Raw genomic sequence first — 27,900 nt, forward strand, 5'->3', positions numbered from 1 at the left:
AAGTATATTGTGTTCCTTAGTCTGAAACAACAAAAGTATTTACAGTATATACTACCACTCCTAGCTGTGTTAAAAATGACTCCATAGTAAAATCTTGCTTATCTGGCTTCCCAGGTTCCTGACCAAAGACAGCAACAGTCTTTCACAGATATTTGAACAATATACTTACTGCTCCCACTAAATTATTTTGCAGCTTGATAAGGACTGATAACTGGGTAGGTTGTATCTCAGTAGATTAGTGCACAGTACTGCTCAGCCTCATGCTATGAACATGGGGTATTGTGGTTTTAGTCACATCATAGCTTTTAGGTAATGGCAGACATCCAAATGACATTTCTAGAATGGTGCACCACTAAAATAATCTGTAATATTAGATTTAGTTAAAATAATGATTATTTTAGCATTTTTGGAATTGTCATGTACTTTTGATTACTGTGGATAAGTTGAGTGCTAAACCAGAACTCTGACATACCAACCTCAAATAGAAGAACATTTCTGTTGCTCTCCAACATTGGATTTTAAAGGTACATCATGAGGTTGATTGACTTTCTATGAGCCATATATTTATTCACAAGTATCTTAAAATACATATGGAGTACTTCACAGGTCAAAATCATATATAAAGCAAAAATACAACGTTCATAATTTCAGGCCAGGACACATCAGAAAACCAATAATTGGAAGTTTTAATAATATTTTGGTTACATTTTAAAGTAGTTTCATAGTATAGTAGTCTCCCAGGTGGACATAGGGAGTGGGACCTATAGGGACCACAGAACATGACACTCCTGGAGGGGAGGTACAACCCACAAGACCCTGGTATTCTAATAATATATAGTATCCAAATGAATATAAAACTTAATATTTTATATATTCACTGAAGCATATCTATCATGGTATGTATACAATATCTGTTACCTACAAAAAATGGAGGTTGTTGAGGTGGAAAATATCAACATAAAGGACATCATCCTGATTAACAAAATGTACCTTATAGGTTGTTATGGGGCTTTCTTAAACTAAAGATGAAAAGGAAGGCAATTATGTGATACTACAGATTCTCCACACCATCCCCACCTGTACACCACAACTCTTACATTTTATTGAACTATAATTCTTTCATTGGTGAGAATTAGTTGATCTAGATGTGAAACACACAATGCCCACAAATATTTTGCTTCCATTTTCATCTGTGGTATCACATTTTGGAACTATGAGGTGCCTTTCACTAGTGTGATTTAATTGGTCTAGGTGTGAAACACTGTCAGGGATGGGCTCAGCCCTTCTTTCTCAGAGCAGGCTGCTCAGCTGTATGTTAATTGCCAGCTCCAATTTTTTCCAAACACCTGATGATGATATCCTGTTCATCAGTCCTACTGGTTACTTAAGCTGTTCAGTCCCTCTCTACCATCGCCTTGGTCAACACATCCACAGACTCTCTCCTGTGTACCTGTTGAAGACTTGCGTGGCTGATGTCCCTTCTGGTTCCTGATCCTGCTTGCTGTTCCACTACGCTGATTTTCCGGTTTCCTGATTTCCTGGCCTGTCCCGAAGTACGCTGATCTCTGCCTCCCTGACGTCCTGACTTGTTTGACTAACCGTTCCGGTTACCGAACTCTGGCTATGATTTGACTGCATTGCTCTGTTTACCTTTTACTATTATTCTTATTATTATTAAACAAATGTGATTTTTAACTGCACTTCCATCTTGGTCTGATTCATGGTTTCTGACAGTAGGCGAAGGCCATGAATTCAGAAGATGCAGTCAATCCACTTGTTGGTAATATTTTTTCCAGGTTGGATGAGCAGGATCACCGTATGGATCAGTTTGCCTTAGCATTACAGACGCTCTGAAATCTCCCACTGTGGCTGTTCTGGTACAACCTGTGTTGCAGGCCATCCCTGCTGCTGCTCCAGTCTCTGTGCAGGCACCCGCCTCGAATATTACCTCTATAAGAGGTATGTCTGGCTCCGCTCTGCTTCCTCAGCGATTTGGGTTAGATCTAGTTCAATGCAGAGGGTTTCTCAATCAGGTTGAGATATACAGTCAGGTCCATAAATATTGGGACATCGACACAATTCTAATCTTTTTGGCTCTATATACCACCACAATGGATTTGAAATGAAACGAACAAGATGTGCTTTAACTGCAGACTTTCAGCTTTAATTTGAGGGTATTTACATCCAAATCAGGTGAACGGGGTAGGAATTACAACAGTTTGTATATGTGCCTCCCACTTTTTAAGGGCCCAAAAGTAATGGGACAATTGGCTGCTCAGCTGTTCCATGGCCAGGTGTGTGTTATTCCCTCATTATCCCATTTACAAAGAGCAGATAAAAGGTCCAGAGTTCATTTCAAATGTGCTATTTGCATTTGGAATCTGTTGCTGTCAACTCTCAATATGAGATCCAAAGAGCTGTAACTATCAGTGAAGCAAGCCATCATTAGGCTGAAAAAACAAAACAAACCCATCAGAGAAATAGCAAAAACATTAGGTGTTGCCAAATCCACTGTTTGGCACATCCTTAAAAAGAAAGAACGCACCGGTGAGCTCAGCAACACCAAAATACCCAGAAGACCACGGAAAACAACTGTTGTGGATGACTGAAGAATTCTTTCCCTGGTGAAGAAAACACCCTTCACAACATTTGCCCAGATCAAGAACACTCTCCAGGAGGTAGGTGTATGTGTGTCAAAGTCAACAATCAAGAGAAGACTTCACCAGAGTGAATACAGAGGGTTCACCACAAGATGTAAACCATTGGTGAGCCTTAAAAACAGGAATGCCAGATTAGAGTTTGCCAAACAACATCTAAAAAAGCCTTCACAGTTCTGGAACAACATCCTATGGACAGATGAGACCAAGATCAACTTGTACCAGAGTGATGGGAAGAGAACAGTATGGAGAAGGAAAGGAACTGCTCATGATCCCAAGCATACCACCTCATCAGTGAAGCATGGTGGTGGTAGTGTCATGGCGTGGGCATGTATGGCTGCCAATGGAACTGGTTCTCTTGTATTTATTGATGATGTGACTGCTGACAAAAGCAGCAGGATGAATTCTGAAGTGTTTATTATTATATTATCTGCTCATATTCAGCAAAATGCTTCAGAACTCATTGGACGGCGCTTCACAGTGCAGATGGACAATGACCCGAAGCATACTGCGAAAGCAACCAAAGAGGTTTTTAAGGGAAAGAAGTGGAATGTTATACAATGGCCAAGTCAATCACCTGACCTGAAATTGATTGAGCATGCATTTCACTTGCTGAAGACAAAACTGAAGGGAACATGCCCCAATAACAAGCAGGAACTGAAGACAGTTGCAGTAGAGGCCTGGCAGAGCATCACCAGGGATGAAACCCAGCGTCTGGTGATGTCTATGCGTTCCAGACTTCAGGCTGTAATTGACTGCAAAGGATTTGCAACCAAGTATTAAAAAGTGAAAGTTTGATGGATGATTGTTAATCTGTCCCATTACTTTTGGTCCCTTAAAAAGTGGGAGGCACATATACAAACTGTTGTAATTCTTACACCGTTCACCTGATTTGGATGTAAATGCCCTCAAATTAAAGCTGAAAGCCTGCAGTTAAAGCACATCTTGTTTGTTTCATTTCAAATCCATTGTGGTGGTGTATAGTGCCAAAAAGATTAGAATTGTGTCGATGTCCCAATATTTATGGACCTGACTGTACTTCGAGATGCTGCCCCAGGCATTTCCCATGGACAGAAGCAAAGTAGGTTTCGTGATATCTTTGCTTTCTGGGAGAGCCTTGGCCTGGGCAGACCCTCTATGGGAGAAAGTCCTGAGAAAGACTCTCTTTTAAGAAGTGCCTTCAGAAGCCTCCTGTACATTTGTCTCCGAGCTTTGCAGTCCCACCCTTGCCTCCATCGCCTCCCATTCCTCCTGGTACCGAGTCGGTCAGTGAAGATGAACCCATGCACTTGGGCTTCACACGTCTCTCTGCAGATGAGAGAACCTTTAGGCGGAGGGAGAGATTGTGCCTTTATTGTGGCCAGGCAGGTCACTTTTTGAAGTCTTGTCCTACCCGTCCAGGGAACGCCCGAACCTTAAGGTCCTTAGGTGGCGTTGTTTTGTCCCCAGCTATCCAGAAGGATAAGCCCATGGCTCTGGTTACCCTTTCTTGGTCTGATTCGTCCGTCAAGATACAGGCTCTAATCGACTCTGGGACTGCAGGTCTGTTCATTGATGCTGCCTTTGTATCTAAGCTCTTGATTCCGCTGCAGCTTCATGCCACTCCACTTGCCATTGAGGCTCTTGACGGGAGACCTTTACAGCCTGTGTCAGGATCTTGGTAGGAGACCGAGTTGCTGAGAGGGCTCCCCTTGCGGCTGAGTGCAGCACAACCCTGAAGATGACACAGGGATGCGGTGCTCACAGAAGCACGGATTGCCTGGAAGTAGGAGCCGGTGTTGGAGGCTTGATAGAGCAAAGTCACTGGAGGCAACGTGCTTAAGGTCCAAGGAGGGGACCAATGGAAGTCCAATGGGAAATCGGAAGCCAGGCCAGGGGGTCAAAACACAGTAAAGCAGTCCGAGAATCTAAGCAACAAATCCAGGTACAGGAGACAGAGAGATGCGGAGTCTGTTTAGCCAAGCCGGGGTCAGATGCAGGAAGCAGGCAGGAAGAGTCAAGAGCAAGCCGGTGGGTAAGCCAGGAGATCAGAGGAGTAGATAACAAGCCGGGTCGGTACACAGGAAGTCAGGACAACAGGAATCACAATCACAGGAACACAGGAAGAGCTGATGATAATCCAGCGATGTGGCACTGTCAGTGGAACGTTTAAATAAACAAGGCGCAGTATCACGTCGTACGCGCACCGTTCCGTTCGTGCGTTCATACCATCGCGACGTTGTTACGCACACGCATTCGTCCGAATGTGGCGCCAGGCGTCCGCCGAGTAGAAACATTGCACATCCGTGTGCAATGATGCGCGTTAGCGTGACCTTGCCTGTGCTGGTTTGCTAACCTAGCAGGACTATGCATAGGGATGCGCCTATTTCCCTGACAGCCTGCCCATGTAACTCATGAGACTATACCGTTGTTCATGGCTGTAGGGGCTCTTCACCATGAAATAATCCAATTTCAAGCTTTTTTCTCACCTAAGCTTCCGCTGGTTATTGGTTATCCTTGGTTACAGAGGCACAACCCCACTTTTGATTGGCTTTGTGCTGAGGTTCTCTCCTGGTCGCCACAATGCAGGAAGACATGTTTCCAGAATGTGGCTAAGTACCTATACACCTCTTCACTCTCCTCCCTGTCGGAGGAGTACCGCAAATTTAGCGATGTCTTTGACAAAGGTCAAGCCCGTAGTTTGCCTCCACACCGGTTATATGATTGCGCAACTGACCTTCAACCTGGTGCCATAACCCGTCGTGGCCAGGTTTACCCTTTGTCGGTCTTGGAGGATAAGGCCATGGAGGAGTATGTTGCAGACACACTTTCTCAAGGATTCATCCGCAAGTCCTCATCTCCTGCTGGTGTTGGTTACTTCTTTGTAAAGAAGAAGAGTGGTGAATTGAGACCTTGTATTGATTATAGGGGTCTCAATTGTTTCACGATTAAGAATGCTTATCAAAATTCCATTGATTACAGAGTTATTTGACCACCTCAAGGGAGCAAAGTTTTTCACAAAAGCTGGATTTGAGAGGAGCACACAATCTTATGAGAATCAAGGAGGGTGACGAATAGAAAACTGCGTTTAATATTAGAACAAGCCATTATGAGTACCTCATAATACCATTTGACCTTTGCAACGCTCTGCCAGTTTTCCAGGAATGTATCAACGATGTCCTCCGAGATTTGTTGCAGCTATGTGTGGTGGTTTATCTTGACGATATCCTCATTTTTTTCCAAGTCCCTAGAGAGTCACCACACAGTCTGTCGTGTGCTTCAGAAGCTGAGAGAGAACAATCTCTATTGTAAATTGGAGAAGTGCGAGTTCCATCGTGAACAGGTTAAATTCCTGGGTTATGTCACTTCCACTGCTGGTTTTTCGATGGAGCCAGAGAAACTTTCAGCAGTGCTACAGTGGCCCCGACCCACGGGTATACATCCTCTGCAAAGTTTTCTTGACTTTGCCAAATATTATCGAAAGTTTATTCATAACTTATTCATAAGTTTATTTATAACTTCTCGTCTCTGGTCAAGCCCCTGACTAATATGACCATATGACCAGAAAGGACGGTAACCCACAGAGTTGGTCTCCAGAGTCCATTAAGGCCTTTGAGAGTCTCAAGGCTGCCTTTGTTTCTGCTCCTGTGTTGGTACATCCTGATCCCACGTTACCCTTTATCCTTGAGGTTGATGCTTCTGAGATTGGAGTTGGCACCCTTCTGTCTCAACGTCCTACCTCTGAGAGCACTATGCAACCTTGTGGCTACTTTTCCAAGAAATTGTCACCTGTAGAATGCAATTACGAGATTGGGGACAGAGAGTTGTTAGCGATCATTTTAGCCCTTAAAGAATGGCGGTATCTCCTTGAAGGTACCACTGTGCCGGTTCTCATTCTTGCTGACCATAAGAATCTCACATTCTTGTTTGAGACTAAATGCCTCTCTCCCAGAAGGGCGCGATGGGCTCATTTCTTGTCTACTTTCAATTACATTGTCTCATTCTTACCCGGTACTAAGAATGTAAGGGCTGACGCTTTGTTGCAACAATTATCCTCCACTTCCAAGATGGAATCTGTTCCTGTGATTCTTCCTGATCATATTCTGGCTACAGTTCGTACCAGTCTCACTTCTTCTTTGGGTGACAAAATTCTTACCGCTCAGGTCCATGCTCCTCCTGAGAAACCTTGTGACCGCTGCTTTGTCCCTGAGAGTCTCCGTACTGCCGTGCTCCAGACCTACCATTCTCCCAAGGCTGCTGGCCACCTTGGAAAGAAACAACTCTTTTGGGCCATTTCCTAACAATTCTATTGGCCTAGTCTACGTGCTGATGTAGCTGCCTTTGTAGCTGTTTGTTCCATGTGTGCTCAGAGTAAGACACCATGACAACTTCCAGTGGGCCTCCTACAACCCAGACCCAATGGAGAGAGCCTTGGACCCACCTGTCCATGGATTTCATTGTGGAGTTACCCAACTATCAGGGCAACACAGTTATCCTTATGGTGGTTGATTGGCTCTCGGAGATTTCTCATTGTATTCCACTTAATAAGTTGCCCACATCTAAGCAACTGGCTTCCATTTTTGCTCGAGAGATCTTTCGCTTACATGGGCTACCCAATGTGATCATCTCGGACAGGGGTAGTCAATTTGTGTCCCAGTTCTGGTGAGCCTTTTGTGCACAGTTGGGAATTTAGCTTTCTTTCTCCTCTGCGTATCACCCGCAGCCTAATGGGGCCGCAGAACAAGCCAACCAGTTCTTGAAGCAGTTTCTATGTTGCTATATTTCTGACCATCATAACAACTGGTCAGACCTCTTACCTTGGGCAGAGTTTGCTCACAATAGTCCCTTGAATTCTGCTTTCTGATTGTCCCCATTTATGGCAAACTATGGTTTTCAACCTTCCATGTTGCCTGACTTCTTTTGTTCCGCAGAGCATCCCTGTGTTAGGGGAGCATCTCCATGGCTTTCGTTCCACTTGGCCACAAGTCCAAGAGGCTTTGCGACATGCCAATGATAGGTACAGACTCCATGCTGACCGCAGACGCCTGTCTGCGCCTTCCTACCAGGTTGGGGACAGGGTCTGACTGTCATCTCGCAACCTCTGACTCCGTGTTCCCTCACTGAAGTTGGCACCTCAGTTTATTGGGCCTTTCTGTATTCTCCGCAGGATTAACCCAGTGGCTTACCATTTAGACCTTCATTCTAATATGCGTATCTCAAATGTATTCCATGTCTCCTTATTAAAACCTTTGGTCTGCAACCACTATACCACCTCGGTCCTCACCCAGTACAGGTTTAGAACCATGAGGAGTATGAAGTACAGTCCATTGTTGACTCCCATATGTTCCGTGGGCACATGCAGTACCTGGTGCATTGGAAAGGGTACGGTCCAGAGAAACGCTCTTGGGTCTCATCCTCGGATGTTCATGCCCCTGTCCTCCTCAGTGCTGTCCATAGACGTTTTCTCCTCAAACCTGGTCGTCCTCCGAGGGGGAGGGGTCATTGAGGAGGGGGTACTGTCAGGTCTGGGCTCAGCCCTTCCTTCTCAGAGCAGGCCGCTCAGCTGTTGGTTAATTGCCAGCTCTAATCTTTTCAACAGTGATTCACCTGATGATGATATCCTGTCTGTCAGTCCTGCTGGTCAGTTCAGTCCCTCTCTGCCTTCGCCTTGGTCAACACATCCAGAGGCTCTCTCCTGTGTACCTGTTAAAGACTTACTTGGCTGACATCCCTTCTGGTTCCTGATTCTGCTTGCTGTTCCACTACGCTGATTTTCCAGTTCCCTGATTTCCTGGCCTGTCCTGAAGTTCGCTGATCTCTGGCTCCCTGACGTCCTGGCTTGTCTGACTATCTGTTATGGTTACCGAACTCTGGCTATGATTTAACTACGTTGCTCTGTTTACCTTTTACGATTATTATTATTAAACAAGTGTGATTTTTAACTGTACTTCTGTCCCGGTCTGATTTAATGGTTTCTAACAAACACACAATTCTCACAAACATTTCTTCCTATCTTCAGCTGTGGTATCACCATTATATGAGCTACAGTTTTACCTGTATTTTTCCTGGAGTACCAAACAAGCATTTTTGGTGGACAAATAGTTGCTGCTGCTATACCACTCCCTTGTGATTTCAAAGTCCTGCACTGAGCAGATTCATCATCAGCTCCATGCAAAAATAATTTTTCGGCTAGCCAGGCACATGGCATTTTCTTCATTTTCATTCTTCCACTGGCTCATGAAACAGTTTTTTTTTGGGGGGGGCTTATTAGAGCATGAGCTTGAATAAGCATGAGATACTGCAGCTGAACAATTTGAGGACTCCTCAACTTCTGGTTGCATTTCACACACTGCCGGCTACGCTTCTGGCTGCTCTGCCACACAAGATGCTGGCTGCACTAAATATCCCACAGGATTCCTAATGCTGCTGGTGACTTGTACTCCCTCAGAAGTTTAAAAGCTACACTTTTTCCTTTAGCATTGGGGGCCATTTGCTCACTTAGCCACAGGATCACCAGTTGCCTCCTGCCGATTTCCTAGTGAGGGAGATGTAGACTCACTAGAGTAAATATATTGGGACTTCATCAGGCCTCATCCAAAAATTCTAGACAATAATTGGGCAAGTACCAGAGTAAAAACCCCCCTAAATCCTACAAAGGTGGACTGTAATGGCCATAAAGTAGAGACATGTTTAAAATTGTACAAAATTTATTGTACAATTTAAAATCATTAGAAAACACTCCCAAAAAAGGGAGGACTAAACAATACACATAGTCAGACATTGTGTGTGGTTAATAAGATATACAGGGTTTGAATGGATTAATCTTACGTTGTCTGCATGGTCGACATTTCGCCAAGAAAAATGGCTTCCTCAGGACCCAGACACCAAATGGATTAATGTTAACCAGTCAGACCAAGTAGTCAACAGGCCAACCACAATGCCTAGAAGAAAAGTGTGTAGCTTTTAAACTTCATAAAATTTTAAACATGTCTCCACTTCATGGCTGTTACAGGCCGCCTTTGTAGGGTTTAGTTTTTTTTTAACCCCGTAACTTGACCCATTTTTGTCTAGATGTAGACTCACATTACTTCAGGATAGTTGGACCACTTTCCACCAACTTCTTCCTTGCTTTCTCAAGTGAACTTCCTCCTGACCCAGCTTGATCCCTAGATAATGAATCTGTGAATAGAGCAGTGCACAGGGGATCTCCTCCTGTTGGACTGGACCCAGAAACACTGCACCCTGCTGCCCAGGCCTCAGATTATTTATGGGCTCCCCTTTCACCTTCTGGGCACACCTCTTTAGGGATTGGCTGGTGTCCCATAAATATTCAGGCTGCCTGTTCTGCTCATCCTCCCACTATACTTCTAGAACTCTCTAAAAGACAGGGGGAAGCAGCAGAGCAGCAGTCTGTAAAACACTGAGCAGCCGTAAATAATCAACCCCTGCTCCCCTGAGTACAGGAGAGCCAAACTAAATTTACCTATAAGCCTGCTCTAAAGTAGAAGGGTACTATTTAAACATAAGACCAATTCAGAATATTTTAGTAGTTATAAGAAACATACATTTAATTATTTTTTAATGAATACATAACTGTATAAAACTGGAATTTATTATTAGAAATACTTTTGATATGCCTCATTAAGTGAAAAGCATTTGTGCCTAAAATAATATTTAATATAAAAAAAAAACTTTATATTTCTAATTAGACTACTGCTGCCTATAATTCTTCATTTTCTTGAAAAGAATTTTGTTTTTAACATTTCTCTGTCATTAACTCAGGTCACTTTGTTAGAAAAGTAAGCAAACTTTGTTCTTTGTAGTATCACACTTCTAATGCCGCGTACAAGAGGAATTTCCGACAGAAAGAGTCCGATGGGAGCTTTTCATCGTATATTTCGACCGTGTGTATGCCCCATCGGACTTTTTCCGTCAAAAATTCAGACGGACTTAGGTAGAGAACATGTTCTATATTTTTCAGACGGAAAAAATTACTATCGGAAAAAACGCTCGTCTGTATGCTGTTCCGACCCACCAAAAACTACGCATGCTCTGAAGCAAGTACAAGACGGAAGCGCTCGGTCTGGTAAAACTAGCGTTCGTAATGGAGATAGCACATTCCTCACGCTGCAAATTCTGTGATCTTTTAATGTAGTGCATTCTTTTGTGCTTTATAATGCTAGAAGAATGAAGTTGTTTTGCTGCTGATATTCACACAGAGTTCTCACAAACTTATTTCTCTATTATTTCTCATGATCTCCAGAATAATGTTTAGAATTATGTTTTATAATCATCTTTTTAAAAAATTTTTATTTCATCAAGATCTCCTTTTTTTGGATTATTGAAAAATTATTTTCTAGTGATCTCCATCATTTTTTTTTGTGTGTCAAGTTTCCACAATAACATTATTATCTTGTATTTTTTAACCTCAAGGAGGTTGGTGTTAGTGTCCCTTGTTAATTTGACCTTGTATTTTTGAAATGTACCTGCCTACTCACAAACAAACTGTCCTTTTTGTAGAAAAACACATAGGCAAGTATTTGTGAAAAATAAAATCTCCATTTATTCTGGGTAAAAAAATAATGAGGAAGGCAACGCTGGAGAAACTTTTGGAATTTGCGAAGCCTTTTGTCCCCCCCGGGCAGACATCAAGTCTGTGGAAAATAATATTGTTAGCTTGAGGAGTCCATATAATTTGAAGCCCAATCTTGTCCAGGATTCCCAGAGATCAGGACCAGCAGCAGATGATATCTATGTCCCCAGGCTGTGGTACTACAATAGCCTGCGTCTTCTGTCAGACCAGACTGAAGCCAGGTCATCACTTTCTTCTTTTCACTGCAGCCTTCCCTCCTCACTTCCCTGCAGCCTTCACTGCAGCCTTCCCTTCAGCCTTGAAGGCTGTGGCTCTGGTGGTGGACTTGTGGCAGGAGGAGGAGGAGGAGGAGGAGGAGGATGGGCAAGCTCACATACGTGGCTGTTCTCAGTCAGCTGGCCCCTCAACCCCTTCTGAAGGGCCTGAGCAAAAATTCCCTCACAAAGGAAGCATTGGCCCTCCTCCAATTTCTGCAATCTGGTGGCTAGATAGCAGCCATAGGCCTCTTCAGCGTCGGGGGGGCTTCTGAGGACATCACTTGCTTCCCTAATGAGGCCCAGTGCTGCCTCCTCCATGATCGTCCTCTTCCTGGGCCTTTTTGTTGTAAGGCGGAAGGGAGGCACCTGTAATTGAGTGAGGCCACTGGGCCCACCCACCTCCTGGCTGACACTGGGCCCGCCCACCTCCTGGCTGACACTGGGCATGGCCACCTCGTGGCTGACACTGGCCACGGCCACCTCGTGGCTGACACTGGCCACGGCCACCTCGTGGCTGACACTGGGCACGGCCACCTCCTGGCTGACACTGGGCACGGCCTCCTCCTGCCTGCCACTTTCCAGACCCTGCTTCTGGCTGAGCTCATCCTGTGTATAAAAAAGGCACTTAGTTTTTGGTTTATCAATCACACACAATTTTCAGCTCATGACTTGCAAATTGAATGTTAATAAATAGAAAAGACTATCATTCTGAGCCCAGCATTTTTCATTCTTGTTGCAAATATTTTTGGCCTCTACTGTCTATTGATATGTAAATCACTTTTTTTTAAATCATTAATTTGTTATCAATTATAACATCTAGTTAACATCATTAATATTAGGACAATAAATATGTATAAAAATAATATACCTGGCTCCAGCTGGGAGCATCCACTTCTTTCAGGATGGAAGGCCCAGGTTGTTCCTCGTCAGCCTCTGCTGGGGTTGAGGGAAGGGTGGAGGGAAGGCTGCAGGGAAGGGTAGAAAGTGATTCCCTGGCTTCAGTCTGGTCATTCAGAAACCGCAGTTTGTTGAAGTACCACAACCTGGGTACATACACTTGCGCTGCTGCTGCTCCTGATCTGAGTGATTTCTGGATCTTATTATGCTCCTTCTTATACATGTTCCTCAAGATCCTAATTTTCTTTTCCAAGAACACAATGGTTGCATCGGGGACCCAAGTCTTCACAAATTCCAGAAGTTTATCCAGCGTTGACCTCCTAGCTTGTTTATTATAATATAAGCTGTGTTTCACCTCCCACAAATTCCGTATCTCCCTTTACCTGTCTATGAAACTGGCCATGAATTCTGGGTCCTTAAAGTGATTCATATTTGCTGTAAGACAATACACCAGACAAAAACTCTCATAATCTTATTCCAATATAGGTCTCAATCTTGAAGCAGTATAGGCCACTGATGGCCCAAGTTTAAATTTTACCTTAGTTTAGGATGCTCGCCACTTCCGTTCCTCCTTTCTCCGCACACAGCTCATACGTACGACACATGCGTGTTAGCTTGATATACACTGCGCATGTGTGAAACTCCGCCCGCGTCGTCCGCCCCTGACGTTCTTTCGAGAATATTCCCCAATCCCTTCTCTTTCGGCACGCGCTGTAGGAGCGACATGGCAGAGACGCAGCAGGTGTGTGATAATAGCAGTAACGAGGAGGAGGAAAGCCCGGAGCCAGAAACATCCCGACCCCAGAGGAGAAGATTTAAGGCCTCAAATATGGCCTTTATAGAGATGGTGGAGATGGTGGACATCTTGAGGAGGAACGATTATGATGGGAAGCATGGACCGTACCTAAACCTAAATGTGAGAAAGGCCAAGATCATGACTAAAGTTGTGAAGAGTCTGCACAGAAATTTTGGGGTATGACGGTCCAAGGAGCAATTGAGGAAACGCTGGTCAGACCTGAAACTGTGAGAGCAGGATCAGTATAGAAGAATCAAGAGAGTGCTTCTAAAAAGTAAGTACTTGTCATGTGTTCCTATCATTATTATTATACTTGCATGCTGCTCCATGTGCTTTTCTTTACTGTTGTACAGTTTAAAATGGCGACTTTCATGTTCGTGGGCACAGTAATCGGTCGTAGGAAACATTGTTCGATCATTAAATACGATGTTTTGGGCAGATACAGGTTAAATACATTTGGTCATGCCTATTTGTATAAAAATAAGTTTTGCACATTGCTGTCTAGATGTGTTTTTGTAACTAGAATGAAATGCAAGCTTGATTCAGTGTAATGTAAGGAGAGGACATTCAGCAGCCTTTTACACATCTGGACTCAGGAGCACTAGTGTGGGACACAAGAACAAACTTTTTAAGGTGTCCCACACAGGTGGTCCAGTGGATACTTGGGGTGTCTCCATGTGTGAAAATTGACACAAAACGGTAAGTATTCCAGCTTTGGCAAGGTAAAAAATCATGTCTTCAGCTTGCAACTCTGCCCAAAACAGACAATTGTACCCCACTTCCCAGCAATGTTTCATATTCCTATTTTTGGACTCAAATATCTGTGTGCTAAGTATACCTTTTGTTTCCTATTTTTTTTTACATTTTAAAAGCCAAATTTTGAAGATGCAAACGATGTGTCAACATGTGCTATCTGCTCTCAGGGGATATCAATGTACGCATTTTGTGGGTGCAACCCCTTCCTTGTAACTCTAGTAGGTGAGAAGAAGGGGTTGCACCCCCAAAACACGTCCATTGATCCCAATGATGGGAGATAGCACATGTTGACATTAGGAATGGGATCAGGAGGGAAATACCCATTTTGTCTCCCAAATTTTGTGCATCTTCAAAATTTGGCTTTTACAGGGGTGACATCACCCCATCTGATTAAGGCAATATGAACACATTTTGGACATACTATAATGTCTGAACTTTGTAAGTTCCAGAGTTGTGTATGTTATGTTTTGAAACATGCCTGTTTATACCAAAAAAAAATGTAAAAAATTAGAGAAAAAAAAAAATTATTTTCCAAAAATGTTTTATAACGCACATGTGAATGTGCACAGAGTAAAAAGTTTGACAATGTGTGGCTTCTTCTTTCAATGCTCAATACCAGTTTTGTAAGTAATTTTGTGTTTACAGTGACAATGGGGCTTATTTACTAAAGGAAAATACACTTGGCATTACACAAGTGCGCTAGGAGAACCTAGGAGATAGCTAAAAAGAAACACAAGCAATAAAGAAAATTCAAGATTTTGTCAGATAATTTTTTTTTTATTAAAAAATTATTTAGACATTATCTGGCATAGCAATGGCCCCCCTACCGGTAAAAATAATTGACATATTTCTGGCAAACTTCAGGGGCGCTTTGGGGTGCAAAGCCAGGACGGCCAGTATCCAGGTCCGTCAGGGGATTAGCAGGAAGTCCGGCCTCAGGCCCAACTGAGGCAAGATCATTTTGGGCATTTTTACGTAAAAAATTGTGCAATATGCAGCAGGATAATATGATGTGGTTAATTTTGTAGTCCACCATATGTATTGCTGTCAGAAACAGGCGGAACGGGCTGGATATTATCCCAAAGGCATTCTCAATGACTCTTTTGGCTCTGGCCAGCTGGTAGTTAAAAACCCTCCTCTCTGGGGTGAGGGTCCTCTGGGGGAATGGCCTCATCAGGTGCTCGCCCAGACTGAATGCTTCATCAGCAATAAAGACGAACGGGAGTCCAGCAATGTTGTCTGCAGCAGGTGGCAATGCCAGGCCATCAGTCTGGAGACGTTGGTAGAACTTGGTCTGGGCGAAGACTCCTCCATCTGGCCATTCTTCCCTACGTCCACATAGAGGAACTCATTTTGTGCTGACACCACCGACATCAACACTATACTAGTAAAACCCTTATAATTGTAATAGTGAGACCCCGAATGGGGTGGTGGCACGATGTGGACATGCTTCCCATCTATAGCCCCTCCACGGTTGGGAAAGTCCAGGCGGTCGGCAAAATGGGAGGCCACAGTCTGCCATTCCTGTGGCGTTGAAGGAAACTGTGGAGTCAAACCAGACAAAAAAATATTGGTACTTTTGCACATAACATTGCAAGCAGATTATACAAAAACATTTTTTGGCCAACATCAGTAAAACTTTTTTTTTAAGCAGTATTTAAAGACAAAAATATAAGGCCCACTTATCAGATTCCTCACTCCCTCTGATAGCCCATTGTAAATATTTTAGGGAGGAGGGAGGGTTCAATCTGAGTTTTGGACCCAAAAAAAGCCTCTGGCAGTCTGCCTGAATTTAAGGACAACAATAACATTTGGGCACATTTTAGGGGGTGTTTAGGGTAAAGCACTACTATGGAGCTGACAAAATACATTGTTAAGTGACTAGGCTAGGTGTATATGGGCCCAGCATAGCATGCTGGGGAGGTTAGTGAAGGCAAATATGCATGAAGGACAAAAAAGGAGCATTAAAAGCTTAGAGCATGCATGAGGACAAAGGGGACATTCACAGCATATTACAATCATGGTAATGAGGGAATGATGAAATAAAAACAATACATTAGCAAACATTAAATACATAGAATGTGATGTTAAAGGAGAAAACTTACCCTAATATAGTCCTTCTGCAGGACCTGTATGATGGCAGAATAGATCTCTGGAATAATGATCCCCAGAGCCTGGGGGGAGATGCCTGTAGAGAACTTGAGGTCCTGTAGACTTCTCCCCATCGTCAAGTACCGCAATGTGGCGACTAGGCTCTGCCATGGAGTGATGGCTTGCCGCATGCAGGTGTCCTGCTTCATAATATAAGGGGTCAGCAAAGCCAACAGAAGGTGAAAAACGGGGTCCATCATCCGGAGAAAGTTCCTGAAATCATCAGGATTATTCTCCTGGATCTCACGCAGCAAAGGCATATGAGACAATTGGTTAAGCTGGAGTAACCAATTCTTGGTCCATGAACTCCTCCCCACCTGTTCATGGACTGGGCTTGGGTCTAAGTATGAACCCCAACACCAAGCCCCCACACAGCACGAACTCTACGATGAGTACGTCCCGGCAACATGGCTTCAAATCGGTCGGCTGGTCAGAACGAACTAACAGAACGCACTGAAGAACAGCAAGGCCTGTGAAGAGCGAGCTGAAAATCAGAAACGAGCAGACAAGAACACACTGAAAAACAGATGCGAACTGACTACACGCACTGAAAAGCAGATACAAACCCACAAGCACAAACTGAAGAGCAGTAACGGACTGAAAAGCACGAAAGCTGAAAAGCGTGAATCATCTCTCACCAAACTTCTACTAACAAGAAATAAACACGAGATTAGCAGAAGGAGCCCAAAGGGTGGCGCACTGACTATTGAACTTTTTCTAGTCCCGTCGTACGTCACCGCGTTCTTGACGGCCGGACTTTGGTGTGACCGTGTGTATGCAAGACAGCTTGGACGGAATTCTGTTGGAACTCCGTCAGAAAAACCTTCAGAGTTTATTCCAACGGCAAAACTGGTCGTATGTACAGGGCATTATGGGAACTGGAGCAAATTACATCACTAACTGATAAAAGACAGAAATAGATCATGTGTCATCTAAAATATTGCCAAGAACAGCATGAAGTGAAGATCCAGCAAACATAAAATTATTAAATTACCTTGTCACATCGCTCTATTACTCACTCATGAAAGAGTTTAAGGCATTTATGTTGGAAAATATTGATCTCAATCTATATAAATCTTAAATATAGTTAACCATAAAATGAAATTAGCATTATATTAAGGCACTGAAATATCAAACACATTTCCCCACAAATTCTTGTATTTGCCAGATAATAATAATAGCATTTTTCAAATTATGTAAGTGCTGTGAAATGATACACAATATTTATAGATCGGTGTTTCAAAATAGCTGCTGGCAGGTTGAGCTTATTATAATAAACTGCACTGCTCTTGCTTGATTGTGAAAAATGTGTGGTCGCTGAAGAGAAATCACTGAGTCATATTTGAATTCCTTCTGTAGTATTGGTATATATCGACAGTCTAAAAAAGGTACCAATTATAATACATTTTTCATGCTTCAACAGTACTTATGCAATAAATGAAAGGTATGTATAGATATGAAGTGATGCCCACTTCAGCTGAAAATGGACTGATTTCAGAAGAAACTGTGAATTGTTGTGCTGGATTTTTTTTAGCCAATCACAGTTTTTTCCGTAGAGAAAAGCCAGATCCAGTAATGTCCAGCTTTCACTTTCCCTCTTCAATAGCAAGAAACTTTAATGCTGTGACAATCTGTGTGTCTTTATGAAATGATCTTCTAGAACATTACCTTTTTACCATTAATGCTGAATTGCCCAAAATGTCCCCATTGTGCCCTCTCCAGATTGTCAAAATCATCATCACCATTCCTTATAGGTACTTGTCAGGTGTCTCGCTTACCTCTGTGGTGTGGTCACACACCACCTTTCATGGCCTCCTGGCATCCCGCAATTTAGCCTTTGCAGCATTCCAGTGACTCATCCCTAGGCTGCACATCCAATGCTGCTCAAAAGGCCAACCTGAACAAGAAAGCCTTCTCTGCAATAATTGCCCAGTGGTTACCCTTCTGACCTTGCTGATCTGTGTCTGGTTACTATTATCTGCCACCTGCCCTAACCGCTGCCTGTCCCTGGATTGCACTACTGATCCTGAATATTTCTGACCTTCACCTGCCTCTGGATTTTATTATTGGCTACTCACCTGCTGAACATCAGTCCACACTTGACTCTTCCAAGAACCCCCAGATACTCCTTTATTTATATCCTTCTGACACTTCTCGTACTGCGTGGCCAGTGACTATAGCATTGTGTACTAAGTAATGAGGACCACCAAGTACTAGTAGGCCTGCATGACTTAAAGGAATGAGGACAGCTATAGGTGAAGTTACACTCGCCAGCTATAATCTTTAACCATTGGAATGTATTCAACAAAAGATATCAATAGCTTGGTTTAATTTTTGCATATATGTAACCAGGAATAGAACAGCTATAGAAAAAAATCATAAAATGCATCATTATTATTTATTTAACCCATTCCCACCACCTCCTCCCAGCCCTTTAAAGCGGACCTTCAGTCATTTTTCCAACTTTCCATCTATTAAATCCTCTGTCCTTATTGTTTTAACTTTAGATAGTAAAACATTTTTTTATGCCAGTAAATACCTTATACAGCCCACTTCCTCTTTCTTGTCTGGTAATTAGCCTAAGCACAGCCTTCTCTCTCACTCTCATGAGAGTTTGCCAGGAAGAGAGGGGGGATGAGTCATAAGAGGGCCAATGAGAGCTGCAGAGCTGGAGGTGTGCCTCTGTGTGTCTGTGTAAATACAGGAATTGAACAGGCAGCAGCTTCAGCTGCCCACAGTTAAAATGGATGCAGCCAGACTTAGTGGAGGGAGATTTCTGCAGCATATTTGGCAGAATCACAGTAGTACAGAATCACAGTATATATAAAATAAAGTGGTTGGAGGGAAGCTTCAGAATGGCAAAGATGTTTTTATTACAAATTATGTGAGTAGACTGCAGTTCCTAAGTGGCAGGAGTCGCAGGTAAGCATTCCGGTCATGTAATTGGCTGTCACAGTGGTCACTTGATCAGAAAGCTCCTGATTGCAAGTATGCATCGGCTGCTTTCCAGTCCCCACCGGTGACTTTGTTGGGAGTATGCAGAACACACGCTCTCAGCACAGAAAACTGTTTACATAGGGTCGCATATATGCGGCCTGTCGGGGTTAAAGCCCACCCGCTGCATATAGGCGCCATGTTAACAGGAAGAGGTTAAAAAAGGCAGTTTACAAATACAAAATCGAACTACTAGTAAGATTTTTGTACAGCCAAAATAAGGATTTGAAGTATAGTTACTACCAATATTACTTGAATAGCATCTGACAAATTGTTAAAAATAATAATAATAATAAAATATCAGATTCTAATCTAATTATTTAGTTTCCCGATCCAGTCTGCCATTATTTGATCCCCAAATTCCCAATGGGGCATGGATACCCCTAGTTAAGAGAACCCTCTGCTCTAGAAGCATACTTTCAGTGGTCAGAATATTTAACTTTTTCGTACTTTTAGATGTTAATGGCCAGCTTTATTTAAAGATCAAATTTACTTCATCACATATTACAATAAGCTGTGTTGTCAGCTGCAGTCAGCTTGCCTATAAACAATACTTTATGTAGTGTTGCGCTACTCAATATATGTAAGTTAGCTTACCTGCCACTAGATGGCTCTGTTGCCATTAGGACATGGTAGTGATAAAGCTATAAGCAGGTGCTAACTCCCCTTTAAAGAAAATACTGTACTATAGTGATGTAATGGGTGGAGCTAGTGCCCATATAAATGCAGTTGTGGGTGGGGCCCAGTTAGTCTGAGGGTATGGAAACAGGATACCACAGAGCTTCTAAAATGTGGTCCTACTTAAAACTGATCCAAAGGGCCCTTTGCAGGGCTGAATACCCAGACAAGTTGGTACAGATCGCTTGAGAACTAGCTGTAGTTACTTTGTCTATCCCTGGCCTACTTCTGCAGGTCGTGGTACATGAGGCCTTGGGGGCCTGGAACAGAGTCCTCTTATGTGAGTAGAAGCTGGAGCCTGGAAATAAATGTCATCATGAAGCATGTCCAGCTGGGCAGAGCTATAGAAAGGACATTTGAAAGAGAGGGGTATACTAATGAAAGCACCTTGAACCCCTGACCCTCACCTGGGGGTTCTGTAAATCAGGGATGGAGGCAGGCCTGGACTGGCCATAGGGCACACCAGGCCCTTGAGCCTGCACTGCTCACCTGGCCTCTCTGCAGCTGGCTGGCCGGCTGCCAATTCAGTTCAGCTGTCTGGCCGGGGGCAGAAACTGCAGCTCAGATGAGATGTGGTCATGAAGAGGGAGCGGATCTGGATGAGACACCGGACCAGAGGGAAAGTGAGTGCAGCTCCCTGTGTGATAGGAGGAGCAGCGGGCATATAGAAGAATGCAGCTTCTCCTCCTCTCCTTTCTTCTGAGGCTGCAGGAGGAAAATGGAGTGATTGATTCAGCAGCCGCTCCTAATATCCAACTTTTTTCTGCTCCCTCCCCCCAGTGCTCTCTGCCCCCCCTCTCTCCAGACCCTCAGTACTCTCTACCCTTGTGTTCTCAGCCCCCTTGAGGTGCTCTCAGGCTCACCACGTGCTCTTCGCCCCTGTGCTCTTCTCTCCCCGTGCTCTCAGGTTCCCCACAGTGCTCTCGGCCTCCATGCTCCCAGGCCCCCCGATGTACTTTCAGACTCTCCCGTGCTCTCCTCCCCTGTTCTCTTCACCCCCCATACTCTCAGGCTCCCACTGTGCTCTCTGGCCCCCCAGAGATCTATGCTTGTTCTGTGCCAAAGATTGTGATTGTTTGTCAAATGGAAAATGTCATGGGAAGAAATGTAAAAATACAAAGTTGCAGTAAAGTGCTGAAAATGCATTTGTTGGCGGACATTCCTTTATTTTGAATATTAGGGCCTTTGTCTGGGTATGTCATGAGTGGGCCTCTGGCCAGAAGACGTGTCCGATATGGTGGCTACAAAGGCAGGGCAGTAGGTGCTGTATCCAAGAAGAAACATGACGGGAATGGTACATTCTGGGGCCAACATCTGCCCAATCACAAGTCCCCCTTACAGGGTATGTGTGGGTGTGTGTTTAGAAAGCAACCATTTAGATATTTTTTTTAATTTACCAGCCTTTGTTTGAAAAACTCTATTTTTGTGAATGGCAAATATAGTTTTCTTTCCTCTACCCTGCATACAGTACATGGCTTCCTGAAAACGTCATAGCACCCTGGCACAATATTCCTCTTAAAGCGGTTGTAAAGTCATTACTGAGAAATCCTGTAATCCCCTCTCTTACAGGAAGATAGGGCTGAGATTCCCTGCTGACGTCAGTCGGGAAGAGAGGAGGAGAGCGACGGGAGGTCACAGGAGCGCCCAGGGCACTGTAAATAAATAGTTATTAAAAAACGCAGATACTGCACAATATATCTTCCTGTAAGAAAGGGGATTACAGGATTTATCAGTAGTAATTTTACAGCTATAGCGGTGGGAGTGGAGGGGAGGAGATGCATCACACAGACTTTCGAGCTGACAGGCAGGGAGGGAGGGGGAGAGAGGAGAGATTGCGGGATGGATCAGCAGCCATGATTACCATGGTTAGTTTACATCAGGAGACACAAGAACAGGCAGGATAAACCAGAATTTTTAGAACATAGAGAGGGACAAATGACACAGCACAAGCGCTATGCTGTTTATCCTGCTTTAAAGGATAAGGATTGTTTCTTTTTTTTTTTTTTTTATAGTTATAACCCTTTTTAGAGCCCCCAGTCCTGATGAAAACAGTGGGTTGGCTCTTATGAGGAGTTTTGCAAATATCAAAATGCCTTGATGGATGGACGTCAGTCTGGGGAAGTGGGCATTCATAGGCATATTTGTCTGCATCTGCGTGGTGACAGTACAGAATTTTTTGTACCATGTTGACTTGGCAGAGTGACGATAGTAGGACTTTAGTGGAGAGTGTAGAGGCTTCTTGTAATTAGGCCCTTGGAACAATAATGAAATGTCACTCAACATTTAATTTGTGCTTAGTGCACTATGAGTAAAGCTAACATGAAATCTTTTATAAGTGTTTATTCATGTATCTCTGTGTGCTAAAGCTCAGTGTACTGAAAGACATAAGATCTGACACTTTCATACATGAGGCTATGTTCTCTATTCAGCTCACCGATAAACAGAGGTCATACGTAGAGCGACACAGGAGGGATTGAAGGGATCTGGGTCTTTTGTAGCTATGGGTTCTGGGTGCTCACATACAGTACATTAAATGATTGCCTGTGATAAGAAAGTAACTTGAAGGTTTTTGGCATCCTGCAGACTATAAAAGAGATTCAGGGAAGGCTAAATGGATTTTTTCATCTGAAAGTCTATTGTTCCCCTAAGAAACCTTCCACTGTGAAAATGTTCATTCAATAAAGAATACTAAATTCTTAAAGAACTATCAAAGCTAAGGACAAAAATTTAATATATTTCAGCTTACCAATTTTTAGATGTAGTAGCTGCATTTGTTTTATTCTTTTAGATTTTACTTCTTTATTTTCACCTAATGATCTGGCCAGTAAGTCTGTTAGTTTTCAACTTTCTTTAAAAGATTAAGCTGTTCAGCAAAAGTGACAGTTAGAGGGTTGAGATAAACCATTTATTACTGACAGAGGTGCTTAAATGGTCAGCTTTTTTTCATTTGTTTAAAACCTTTATCATAAAAGGAAAAAAAACTGCTGTGTATCGTTGTGCCCTTAATAAATTTAGCTGATACTGCTATTACCTGCTAACCACTCAAGCTGGGATAGGTGTGCGGCGGCCAGGCTACCTCTTTGTATTTCTACAGAGTGAATAGCAAGTGGTTAGACATGTATGAAAGCCAGAGAGCTAGCAACCTCTGCAAAATGAAGAAACCATATTTCTATAAAAAAGAGGTTTACTTTAAGAACATACAATTTGAAAACTGGTAATGTATACTGCTCTAAGACTATATACTGTATTGTATAATTTATACAAGCTATGCAGCAAACATTTATTGGGAATTTTTTATTTTTTTTGTATAAATTGTACAGGAAACAATCATATTGAAAGTCCAAAAAGCTCCTATAGTGATAAAGTCCCCTATAAGGACAAACGATGCAATGTTAAGAACGTGATGTCCATGCGTGAGTGACCCTGAGGAAGTCACGTGACAAGTGACGCGACATGTCGGGTGGAGCCAGTGATGTCACTTCCAGTGTCTCCAGGACCCAGAAGTTCTATGTTGAGGAGGTGATTTGCCGTTTGTGGATTGTTTTACATGTTTTTACAAGTTTTATCAAGTAATATTGATGTAAGTGTTCTTAATCATTAATAAGATATTATTTTAAGAGTCATTTTACTCTATGAGTCTATGCTATTATACCCCAAGCACTCGTTTTCCAGCGGACCCTGTCCAGTCTTAAAAACATATCAAAAGAGCATTAAAACTAGACCAGAGGTAAACCAGACCAACAGCATAACTTCTTAAAGTGATTGTAAAGTCTTGTTTTTTTTTTTTTTTTAAATAACAAACTTGTTATACTTACCTCCTCTGTGCAGTTGGTTTGCACAGAGCAGCCCGGATCTACCTCTTCTCGGGTCTCTCATTGAGCTCCTAGCCCCTCCCTCCTTTGAGTGCCTCCTCAGCCAGCTTGCCATAAGGGGGACCCCAAGCCGAGTCAGAGCTCCGTGTATCCATTCAGACACGGAGCCCCGGCCTGGCCCCACCACCTCTTTCCCCTGATAGGCTGACTGACTTTGATTGTCAGCCGTGGGAGCCAATGGCGCTGCTGCTCTGTTTCAGCCAATCAGGAGGAGTGTACTGGATGGCTGAGGGGATTGTGGACATCGCTGGAAAGTGAAGGAGCTCAGGTAGGTAATTAGGGGGTGCTGGGGCGGCTGCTACACACAAAAGTTTTTTTTTATCTTAATACATAGAATGCATTAAGATATAAAAACCTTCTACCTTTTCAACACCTAACTTAAAGGTGCGGCATGACCTGTAATGGGTGAAACAGTAAGGTGAGCAGGCATTGCAGGCAGAGGTGTCTGGTGATGGCATTTTAACACACAGCTGTCTTTTCAGGGATGGATATCACGTTCTTCAGATTGCATCATTTGTTTTTGTGTCCTTGAAGTGGACTTTATCACTATAGGAGCTTTTTGGATGTTCACTATGATTGTATATACATATGCTATCACTTAACGTTTATTTTTATGAAATATTATATATATATTATTATATTTGAAAATGTATGTTGTATTTACATCAGTGGCAGAAGAATAAGGGTCGCTGAGGCCACCATGGCGACTGGGCCCCTTGCTGCAGGAGGCCCTTGAGGGTCCCCTGTATACCTCAATAGGAGGAGTGGCAAGGGTGGCTGAAACTGAGCTCCCCGATCCTAAGCTGAACTGTAATTGGCACTGTGCGGGGAGCTGGTCACATTGTTTTGACCTAAAGTGAAAGCACAGTTTGTGCTGTGCTCTTTGTCTCCCCCTACAGTGCAGTACCCAGCAGGAAGATGTAAGGTAAAGGACTGCTGTTTTTTATAAGGCTATCTATCTACTGTATGTGTGTTTATTTGTGTGTGTGCATGTGCATGTATGTGTGTGTGTGCATGTATGTCAGTGTGTGTGTGTACATGCGCATGTATGTATGTATGTGTGTGCGTGCATGTGCATGTATGTGTGCATGTATGTCAGTGTGTGTGTGTACATGCGCATGTATGTATGTGTGTGCTTGCATGTGCATGTATGTGTGCATGTATGTGTGTGTGTGTGTGTGTGTGTGTGCGCGCATGTATGTGTGCGCATGTATGTATGTATGTGTGTGTGTGTGTATGTGCATGTATGTATGTGTGTGTGTGCATGTATGTATATGTGTATGTGCAAGTATGTGTGTGTGTGTGCATATGTGCATTTATATATATATATGTGTGTGTATTTATATATATATATATATATATATATATATATATATATATATATATATATGTGTGTGTATATATATACAGTATATGTGTGTGTATTATGTGTGTATGTTTATATATGTGTGTGTGTGTTTACATGTATGTATGCACATTTTATGTATGCACTTTTAATCCTGACTCTAATCTTGACCACCCAATATGTTGCCTCCTGACCACCTGTTTTAACCCCTTAAATGCATCATCACTATGCTGCAACTGCATGCAATGTACACAGTTGCGGAGTGGTTGCAGTGCAGCCCCATTCACCTAGGGGTATACTTTAAGGGTGCCCTGACTGGAAAAAGACTGAAAAACACCGACATAGAGGAACCAATCTCTCCATTTATCTCCTGCAGCCACTGAATGCCTGCGGAAGAGAGAGGAGGAGAAGCAGGGGGAAATGGAGATATCGTTTCCTTTATATGCAGCCACCCACTTGCGACCGGGCCCTGTTCTTCCGCCACCGGGCTCGGAGGAAAGGCCCTTGTCCGGGGTTATGGGAGCCCATTATGGTTTCTTGCATTGGGGACCTGAAGGTTCTAATTACGCCACTAATTTACATGATAAATGTTAAAGCCCTGTGATGAGTACTTATGATTTTCGATTGAACAGCGCACCATTTTCTTTAATTTATTTTTCCTATGGTGTTTAGCATTTACTATAGTAGTGGTTGCAGCAGTTCCCTTTTATTGCACATCTTTTTAACGTATTTAGCATAGCAGCACATAATTAAATCAAAATCAAAATTAAATCAAAACTATTACAGGAAACCTCCACCTTTCTATGGGACACACCATAAAGTAATTCCATCTGATTTGAAGAGACATTGGGGTTGATTTACTAAAAGGTAATACACTTTGCACTACAAGTGCACTGCAAGTGCACTTGGAAATGCAGTCGCTGAAAATCCGTAGGGGACATGCAAGGAAAATAAAAAATAGCATTTTTGCTTGAACATGATTGGATGATAAAATCAGCAGAGCTTCCCCTGATTTCAGAACTTTCCCTCAGATTTACAGCGACTGCACCTCCAAGTGCACTTGCAGTGCACTTGGAGTGCAGAGTTGATTTGTCTTTAGTAAATCAACCCCATTGTCACCTTGCCCATTCAGGGAACAATGTCTGTGTAAATCCCACCCTCTGGCCACTATATGACCTTTTCTGCAGCCCCCCACTGTTCCTTCTTCTGTTACAACCAAAATACCAGATGAAGGCTGGTATCGGAGCTAAGAGGGAGCAGTGTCATAGCCCCATCATGTGACTGTGCTTGGGCCTAGCGTATGGCTGCTAGGTCCAAGCACTGCATCATGGGAGGTATTTTGCAGTGGCAGTCAGAGAAAAAGGGGCAGTAAGGGAGCCCTAGAGAGGTGAGTATAAAGCAGTCTAGGGGTGGGGAGTGGAGTTTTAAGCCTGATTGGGCAAGGTGACAGTGTCTCTTTAATAGAGTCACATTATATTTTTTGATCCTGTTCAGCATTATTGTTATTTTTTCAAACCGCGTAGCACCTAATTTTTCCCTACAGCTATAGCACAACCGCCTCTGTAAGATTAAAGAAAGCTTCCTTTCCACCCACTTGCCTTGTTTTGATTTTAGTCACAGATCCAGTTTGTTTATTTGCAAAACTGTCTTATTAAGCTTCCTAATTATAAAGACAATTCTGTAAAATATTAAAAGCTAATTGTCGCTTTGTGACAAGCAGACACTGCTGAGAATTGTTTTCTTCATGCAGATCTTGTACTGTAATTTTCATTTTTTGGACTGCGTTTTGGTTCGTGCTGTTTGTGCCCTCATCACCTCCTCTGCTTTGCTTGTGCCAAGTATATTACGCTAATAATAGAAGCTACTTGTCTCCCTTTTGTCACTGAGCAGTAATGTATAATGCATGCCAACATTTTATTTTTGTGCTTTGAGATCTCCGAAATGAGTAGTGTAGCAACTGATTTAACTGCATAGAAGTACAAATGTTTTCTTTTTTTTCCCAGAGCTTGCTCTAATATTTAGAGTAAATTAGATAAAAAAATAATATATCTATATATATAGATATATATATATATATCTATATATATATCTATATATATACAGTATCTCACAAAAGTGAGAGTACATCCCTCACATTTTTGTAAATATTTTATTATATCTTTTCTTGTGAGAACACTGAAGAAATGCCATTTGCTACAATGCAAAGTAGTGAGTTTACAGCTTGTGTAACAGTGTAAAAGTGCTGTCCCCTCAAAATAACTCAACACACAGCCATTGATGTCTAAACCGCTGGTAACAAAAGTAAATACACCCCTAAGTGGAAATCACCAAATTGGGCCCAATTAGCCATTTTCCCTTCCCGGTGTCATGTGAATCTTTAGCGTTAGTGAACCGGCTCCATAAAGAGCCAGTCACAATCTCTGACATGCAAATTGGATGGGGGTAAACCGCCATCCAATTCGCACTAGTGTGAACTGAGCCTAATGCCCTGTACACACGATCGGACGTTCCGACAACAAAATCCATGGATTTTTTCTGACGGATGTTGGCTCAAACTTGTCTTGCATACACACGATCACACAAATCTTGTTGGAAATTCCGAACGGCAAGAACTCGGTGACGTACAACACGTACGAAAAGCCAAGAAAAATGAAGTTCAATAGCCAGTGCGGCTCTTCTGCTTGATTCCGAGCATGTGTGGAACTTTGTGCGTCGGAATTGTGCACACACGATCGGAATTTACGACAACAGATTTTGTTGTCGGAAAATTTGAGATCCAGATCTCAAATTTTGTGTGACGGAAATTCCAATGGAAAATATCTGATGGAATTTCCGACAACAAGCTCCCATCAAACATTTTCCTTCAGAAAATCCAACCGTGTGTACGGGGCATAAGTGTGCTAAAGCACTGCATCCTGATTCCTG

The 27,900-nt window shown here is 42.9% G+C and overlaps 1 long non-coding RNA gene across 12 annotated transcripts in view; it reads left to right on the top strand.

Moving 5' to 3' along the window:
- LOC141144974 (uncharacterized) overlaps nt 1-27,900 on the top strand; it is a 533,505-nt gene that overhangs the window by 380,525 nt on the left and 125,080 nt on the right. For 3 of the 12 annotated variants that reach the window (XR_012244487.1, XR_012244492.1, XR_012244489.1), the window contains one exon: nt 23,079-23,277. The exons of the other annotated variants lie outside the window; for them this stretch is intronic. This is a non-coding gene — a long non-coding RNA (uncharacterized lncRNA). The remainder of the gene's footprint in view (nt 1-23,078; nt 23,278-27,900) is intronic. 12 annotated transcript variants of the gene reach the window in all.

The sequence above is a fragment of the Aquarana catesbeiana genome, linkage group LG05 (genome assembly GCF_042186555.1).
Source record: "Aquarana catesbeiana isolate 2022-GZ linkage group LG05, ASM4218655v1, whole genome shotgun sequence".
Lineage (NCBI taxonomy): Eukaryota > Metazoa > Chordata > Amphibia > Anura > Ranidae > Aquarana > Aquarana catesbeiana.